At 41.7% G+C, this 7,951-nt stretch overlaps 1 protein-coding gene across 4 annotated transcripts in view; it reads left to right on the top strand.

The window, feature by feature from the left end:
- The first annotated feature begins 6 nt into the window (after positions 1 to 6).
- The window catches only part of WHSC1 (Wolf-Hirschhorn syndrome candidate 1), a 99,505-nt gene continuing 91,560 nt past the window's right edge, over positions 7 to 7,951 (top strand). Inside the window, exons 1-3 of one of the 4 annotated variants that reach the window (XM_017727743.1) lie at positions 7 to 282; positions 689 to 823; positions 4,095 to 4,232. The gene's annotated coding sequence lies outside the window, so the exon portion shown is untranslated. Of the gene's footprint in view, positions 824 to 4,094; positions 4,233 to 7,951 lie in introns of all 4 variants that reach the window. The other 3 variants (XM_017727742.1, XM_017727745.1, XM_017727741.1) reach the window with 3 other exon arrangements.

Here is a 7,951-nt window from a genome sequence, read left to right as displayed (position 1 = left end):
CTTCTCCACCCGAGTGTGGTTCGCTCGCAGCCCGCGGTCCCCGCCACGCCGGGAAGGCCACAGGCCGTGCCCGCTGTGAAGGGAGGGCGCCGGTGCCTCACGGAGCCGCCCAGGCCGCTGTGGGCACGCATAAGCCCAGTGCAAAGTGCAGCGCTCCAGATCGGCACGGTGCTTTCCACTTTGGCAGAGGTTGGATTGGATGATGCACAGAGGTCCCTTCAGCCCTACGACCCTGTGATGCTGCGGTGTGTGCGGCCCTGTTCCACACGCCTGCGGCCGAAGGTTGGCAGCAGCAGTTCCGCTGCACACACGTGTGTTGCTTGTGGATCTCGGGATGTGACAGAAGAAATGGCTTTCTGGTGGAGCTGTGATGGTTTTGATAGGAAATAGCACATAAATCAGTCAATTGACAGATGTGCCGCACTAGTGCCGGTTAATAGTTGGACTACAAGTAGCATGTTATTCTTCAGATATTAGTCGAATCCTGACCAGCAGTAGGATCTCTTATCAAATCTTTTATTAGTCAGTTAATACAGTATTATGCAGTACGTACTTTATTTTTAACTGTTTCGCCAGATGCAGTGAATAACCAGAATCAAACTGCAAAAATCGTAATTTAATCTGAGAATACTGACATTTTACAAACTATGCACGTGAGATTTGGGTGTTAATGCCTTCCTTGTTCCAGAAAAAATGGGGGGAAAGCTGCTGGGACTGTCTGTGGACAAGATGGCTGCCAGCCCTGTCAACAAGATGGCTGCCCCAAGGACAGGGCTCCAGAGGGACAAGGGAGCCGTGGGATCAGACCTCTCCTGCTTCACAGGTAACTTAACAGCAGCAGGCATTTGGTCACCTCTACATGTACCTCAACCCCAAAGAAAATAGGTGCTACTTAACCTTACACATAAAGGGTAGCAGGAACTCTCAGGTTTGACCCCAAACGTGACTGAAAACAGCATCTCGTAGCAATAAAAAGCAAATGAGTCTGCAGTTTATCTGTTCATGCTTAGGACTAGGCGAATGCATGAAATTAATTGGTAATTTTATAGAGTTCTTTTATGTATTTAAAGAAAATCCTCAGGGTTTCTCCAAAGTACGAAAAAATCTAGATGAAATTTATATTACTTACATTTTTAATTCAAAAGTATTCATGAAGATGGATTTGCAATTGAAGATGCAATTGACTGAATATTTTAAAAAATCGAGACACTCTTCTCACTATGGCTATAGAAATGCCAGTGTTCTTTACATCTAGTGATAATTAATAAATTAATGGGTATTATTATTTATATCTTTAATATTAGAGCTACTTTTAAAATGTTAGGCTCCCAAATGCACTGCAGGATTTTTAGCCAGCTGTGTTTGCTTTACAAGTATTTAAATATGTAGTGCATTTAAATGGTTAAAATAATTTAAAATGTGCAACTTGATAATAGTGCTTTATATTAATGGCAGTCTTGAAAAAAAAACCCCGAACAAACATCTTCCCAATCTACACATCTCTCACTAGATTGGGTTTGTATCTTTCTCCTGTTATTCTTTTTTTCTTTCTGGTTGGCTGATAACAAAACCAAATGAAATGGGGCAACTAATGGCAGTTCCTCTAACAAAGCTGCTTAATTATGTAGAAACATTATATGAAGCCTATACAAGAAGAATAATATGCTCTGAAGTCATTAAACTATTGACAAGAGATTTCAGACAGCAAACAGATGATTACAGAGGTCTCAATACATTTATGCAGACAAGTAACCAGCCTTTCAATAGTTTCATTAAATTCATTAGTATTCAGGGTGGCAGACAATGTAGATGCATGGGCCTTTTCAGAGCTGAATTCGTTATGTTTTTGTACAGTCTTTTGTTCCAGATTTGTTTATACCTGGAAGTTACAGGGTTTGCTACTGTATATGAAAAGGATTGATAATACACTCTGTGAAAATTTCCCAAATAGATACAGTTTCAAAATACTAATTGATTGTGTGCATTTACCAAGCATTGTGAAGTAATGCTTAAGAAAAGACTAAGCATTCATAATTTTCAAGTAGTTGTAGAAATTGCTCCCACATGAAAAGGCCGAGTGACTGTAGGTGACACATGGGCTTTTTCCCCCAGGAGTCAATTTTTGTTTTAAAGAAAAACATCTTCTACTCCAGCCAGAGCAACAGCCCTTGAGCTTACAGAGAAAGCACTTATCCCCAGAATAAATCACAGTACCACATAGTTACTAAGGTTTTGGGGTTTTGTTGTGGGGGTTTTTTAAAAAAAAAAAAAAAAAAAAAGTCAACTGCTACACAGCCATTTTAGACCTGGTTCTTAAAGCAACCATGTTGTCTGGAAAAGTTGTCAGCCATCTTGCTGAAAAATATGTTTCCCAGCAGGCAGGAATAGGATGAGAGAGAAAAAGGAAGAAATACAAAGCCTTCTTTCTAGATGGCTTTAATAAGTATCTGAGAATTATTAAAATAAATGTAACATTTGAACAAAACTAAGATTACTATTTCATGTTAAGTATCAATTTTTTTCCCCCCGGATATTAAATAGAAGCAAAAGCAAGGTAAGAGTTGTCTAAATCAATTCAAAACAACCTCCAAATAAAAGGAAATTTTGATGGTTGTTATAGGCTATGTGAATATTGAAATATGTATTTTACTGCTATATGAGCAGAGCCCAGTGATATCACAAAGGCAGGACTGTTTCACTTGTCTGAAAGAGGTACGATGCATAACACCTATAAAAGCAGAGAACATGCCTAGGGCTGTGCTTTACTTGCAGAGACATGACAAAGGAGCAGATGAATCCATAATTCTTATTGAGGAAGTTTAGAAATCTATCTAGGAATTGGGGGGCAAATGTTAATATGAACAGGGAACAGAACTGTAAGTTTGTCACCCCTTCCCTGAAGACATGTCCCAGGAAGCACTCCTAGATCCTGTTGATGTTTTTGGTGATTGATAGCAGCTCCCCCCACTCCCAACTTGAGGTGCCCCATAGCTTTTGACAGTGGCTGTGTGACAGTATCAAATCTGTGACAGTCCTGCCAGAGACACAGACACAGCCTCAGTTCCTCAGGACACCCTGATGACAAACTGAGCTGGCAGCAAAGGCAGGAAGGGCCGGGAGATGGGATTCGGGGTGTGGAGAGGGAGGATGTGCAGTGCTTGATGCTCTGGGCTGTAAGTGGGAGGAGATGGGAGCATAATTAGCATCTGATGAGTTGGGAGGCACCTTTGCCATTTCACTGCTGCAACATCATGTTTGTGTACAGAGTTTGATTCTACAAGCTACTATCAGTGCAGGTCCACAGACAGTCCTTAGAAGTAGAATTACGCTTTTAGGCTGGAGAATCTGTTTCCATGGCAACCCTCAGGTTGTCTCCCTGAATAGGTTTAACAATATGGGATTAACCTCATCTTTATTCACCAGTGTTCAGCGTAAATGTAGAGAAAGGGGGGAAAAAAAAGACATTACTGTGTAGCAAGTTGCATTAAGTTTCTACTCCAGGGAGAAAGCCAGCAGATTATTAGTAGTTTTTTTAAAAAAATACTCCCATTCATTATTGGGAATTTTTAGGAGAGATTCATGGGATACTGAAGCCTGTTGCTCTGTCAGTGTTATACCCAAAGGTAAAAGTTCAAGTGGTGACTGGGTTACAGATTTGCTGTATGAAGGTCCAGGTCATAAGTTGAGTCCTGTCTGTAAATGTGCCAAAAACAAGCAGCACTGACTACGCATTAGCACAGAAACAGGCTGCCCTGGGTGCCTCTTCAAACACTGCCCTGAAAAGCCACACAGAGAGTGCCTTGACGGCAATAATGTGCTGCAAACAGTCATTCCCAATCCAAAGATAATTAACTACCTGCTCAAATTCCAGTCAAAAAGTGGTATTTTAAAAGATTGCTTAGGCTTGACCCAAATTAGCCACACAAAATGACATAAAAATAACATATCAGGTTGTCAGTAGTTAAACTTGCCATGCCAGCAGGCAAGAGCACAGCTGGGGGAGCAGAAACAGTTAATTTTGAAAATCTTTCCAAATTGAGAGAAAAGTATTTCCCATTCAGAGTAAAAACCACCGAGGTTCTCCCTTTTCCCAGCAGATGGAGCTTATGTGAAACAAACAGGAGGAGAAGCTGCAGAACCACCGCACAAAGCGAGATTGGGGCACTGGAGGAGCACATGGGGAGAAAGCCACAAGATTCTGGCCAAGGCAGGATCAAGCAGAGGGAGGGCAGGTAGTGTGCACGACAAAAAAGGGTGAATGTAGCTATAAAAAGCAAATTGATTTAGGCTTTGAGAAATACAGAAGGAGGGGAAAAAAAAGGAGTCTCTAGTTTTACAAACACACCTGTTAGCTCCAGCTGATAAGAGAAAGACTTGAGATTTTGCTGCAAAATCATCGATCCTGTATTTAAGTAACCTGTTGTGCGTCAAATGAATCAGTTTGATTTTATAAATGACAGGCTTTAACACTATGCATTTAGAGTTATTCTTTGCCTCCAGGATTTTTTAGGCTTTAGGGTTTGCAAGTTCCTGTCTGCAGTTAGAAACACAGGAAGCCAACAATCTTACGTCATCATTTGCCTCTCAGAGTTAGGCCTTTAAGAAAACACCAAATGTTGTGTTACTGTCAATAAAAGCCCTAAATCTGCCACCTCTGCTTTTATGCACCCATCAAGAAGCAAGACAAGAAGTGCATGCGACTGGGAAGGCTCTCCCCCACCCCATCCCGGATTTTGTAGACCCGTTCCTGCACTTCTTGTATATCATAAAATTCCTGGTGAAGTCAGGCAGTGTTATAGGAGTACTGGAAAAACAGGAGGTCCCTGCAAAACAGAGATACCTTTCAGTTTGTGTCCATTAAAGAAACAGCAGAAGGTTAGCACACCATTTTAGGAGAATTTTTACATTTGTAGTCTAAAAAGGAGAAAAATGTGCTACTTCGAAGGGCCATTTTAATGGCAGCAACATCACTTTCTTTAGCAATTTGGCAAGGCTGAGGGTGCTTATGATAAGCATTGGTTTGGAGGGGAGCAGGTTACAGCCAGCACATGCACACAGCTGTATGTGACTTGGTGCAGGCAAAATGCAACATAGTCCTATTGTCCCCCAGGCATATTTGTGCTTTCTCTGCCTCAGAAGAGGTGAGCAGAGCTAAGCATTTCTGTTAGAAGAACAAATGAGAAAAATATTGAAGATGGATATGTTCATTTGCTGAAGCCTAATGCTTAAAATTCCTATGTAGAATTTAGCCCTCTTGGGCCTCTGCTGTCATTACCTCTTTCTTGCTGGTTTTGCTGATGATCTTATCAGTCCTGGCTCATATTTTTCCCTTATAGTCAGACTGAATAACCCTACCAGAATGTGTTTTTCCAACCTTTGAATTCACTCTCTCTTATTTACCTTTCAGCTTTAAGACTTCTACCTTTCATATAATCCACACCAAGTCTGTACCACAGATCTCACACTTTTTCATCCTGTTCTCCTTGACCCGACTAACACTCCCATCTTCCGTGCTGCCGTACAATGACCTCCCCATTCCAGCATGCAAGCCCACAGCCCCTCCTTTATTCAAGTCAAAGAGCTGCTTTTCTCAAGAGGCCTCCCCACAGAGATAATGAAAAGCAGATTAAGAGATTTTAAAAAGGAGTTGGTTCCTTCGGAATGGTCAGTGCGCTTTCCCTTTCTACAACCATCCTCTATACTGTAAATTTTCCAAATCAGTGTTTGTCTGGATGTCTGTGCCTTGACCTCGGCAGGACCTAAGCTGTTGGCCCCCAGTCTTACACATGCATATGCATGCTATGTCCCTTTGCTAACAGAGACATTCACACAGAGTGATAAAGGAACAGTGCAGTTATGTATTTGTAAGATCAAATCCCGGTGCTTGCCAGGTAATACCATAAAAGTCTTGGCCAGAGATAAAAATTAACATCTTATTCTTTGTTTTTGTGAGACAGAAAGAATGGCAACCTCCAAGGCAAGTGAAGTGGCAGCTCTGTTGACAACACTTGATTTGTAGGTATATGAGAATCTTGAGGGGAAATACCTGTTAAAATGTAAAGCCATAGAAAAACAACAAAGAGCTATCAGCACAAGTACATCCCAGTGGTGCTTTGCCAGTATCCTGCCTTTTTCTTGTGCGGCTGAATTTCAGGCATCAGAAACAGAAGACGCTTTGTCTGGGCTTTCCCATGTAATCAGCAACCTCTCTCCTGCCTGTCTTAGGCCTCTCTTCACTTTATTACTATTATAGTATCCCCTAGAGACAGACTTGGGAGGCATTCACCCCCAAACATCCTGCTACCTTCAAGCAATTAGGCATTTTCTCAGTAACACATTATATGCTTTAATCCTATTTACATGTGTGTACAAAGTGTGGTTTGCAAGTCGTGTATGTAAGAAAATACAAAGTTGACATAAAAGAATTTTACCATTGGATTTGATCAGTATCCAGGGGAAGAAAAGTCCCCCAAAGCAGGCGCTCTCCTCTGAAAGCAACTTCAAGGGGGAATTTTGTGTGCAAACTGAAGGCTTAGCTGGGAGCTGTAAATACCTAGCAGTTCATCAGCTGGATAGAGTGAGAGGAGCTCATTGGGACTAATCTGTGCAGCAGGTAAAAGTGAGCCATCCAGCCTGCTCATCAGTCAGGGTGGCAAGCCCCACACTTATTCTAATATGACACATATCAATCATTTTTAATCACTAATCCAACAGCTGAAAAAGGAAAAATGCCCAACAGATACCAACAAAAAGCTGGCTCAGCCAGCAGTGCTTCCCTGTTGTGCCAAGGGAACAACTTCCTCCCCTCTGCGAGGCCTCTCCTCCCAAGGAACAGACATCTAACTCTCCCTGAGTGGGAAGCCTCTTTCAGTGTGCCAGCTGGAAATCAGGGCCCTGGGCGCAATCCCAGCACCTGTGCCTAGTTTTCTTACAGAGCACAGCCAGCTGCTCTGCTAGGTCTGCAAAGGTCCTGTATACCCTATTTCTTTTCTGTATACTGCTTTGGATAAGCAATGTAAATGTGTTGCTTATATTTGGATTTTTGCAAATACATTGCTTTACATTTACATTAAATTGGTTTAAGGATCATATCAGCGCACTGACAAATGAAGTCATGCCATATTTTCAATAATTGTTAAACCAGAATTGTTGAACCAGTAGTGCCCAGAACCCCCTGCAGTATTTTTGAGGGAATTTGAAGGTAACCAGGATGTAACCACAGGCCACTTTGGAAATTCTGACATGGAGTTTGTGAGGAAGAAGTGTTTTTGATGGCTGGTGTTTGTCAGCAGACTTTTCTGGCATTGCACGTGGTAGCAGAGAGTATATTTGACCCTGAGGGTTCACAGGCATTAGATAATTGTTTTGGCTCTGACTTAGTTCGCGGCATGTTAGACTAGTCATTTCTATCTGTGACACCAAACTATCAACTGCAAGCTTCCTGTGCGGAAATAATTATGCATCTTTTCCAAGTTTGCATTATGTTGTTCTGTATTCAACAGTTCTTATGCAGAAAGGCAAGGTTAGAGTTAAGACTATTGTCACTGCTAATAGCTTGACTCTGAAAAGCATTCATATAATTCAAAAATCCTAGTATAAGTGGAGCCAGAGTGGGGTTAGAATTCTGTGCTGCAACAGGAAAGGGACACGAGGTCTGGAAAACAAGGTGGGAGGAAAGTGAATAAAAAGTGGTTATTATTGCTGCTCATAGTGCCGTATTAATTAAACCAGTTTATCTGGGAGCAAGGTTTAAAAAAGAAGGAAATATATTTTCATATAAAGTCATTGCCACAGGATGTTCTAAAACCCCAAAATAGAAATAAATAGGCTCAACAAGAAAATAGTCGCACTCAAGGGAGCTGGGCTTCATGAAGTCCCTGACACATGCTTGTCTAGCAGCAATGTCCTCTTCGGAAGTTAGGAAGTCCCTAAACTACTGATTTTCAGAAGC

The sequence above is a fragment of the Corvus brachyrhynchos genome, unplaced genomic scaffold (genome assembly GCF_000691975.1).
Source record: "Corvus brachyrhynchos isolate BGI_N302 unplaced genomic scaffold, ASM69197v1 scaffold80, whole genome shotgun sequence".
Classification (NCBI taxonomy): domain Eukaryota; kingdom Metazoa; phylum Chordata; class Aves; order Passeriformes; family Corvidae; genus Corvus; species Corvus brachyrhynchos.
The sequence above is the reverse complement of the archived record's forward strand: the minus strand, read 5'-3'. Positions and strand labels throughout refer to the sequence as shown.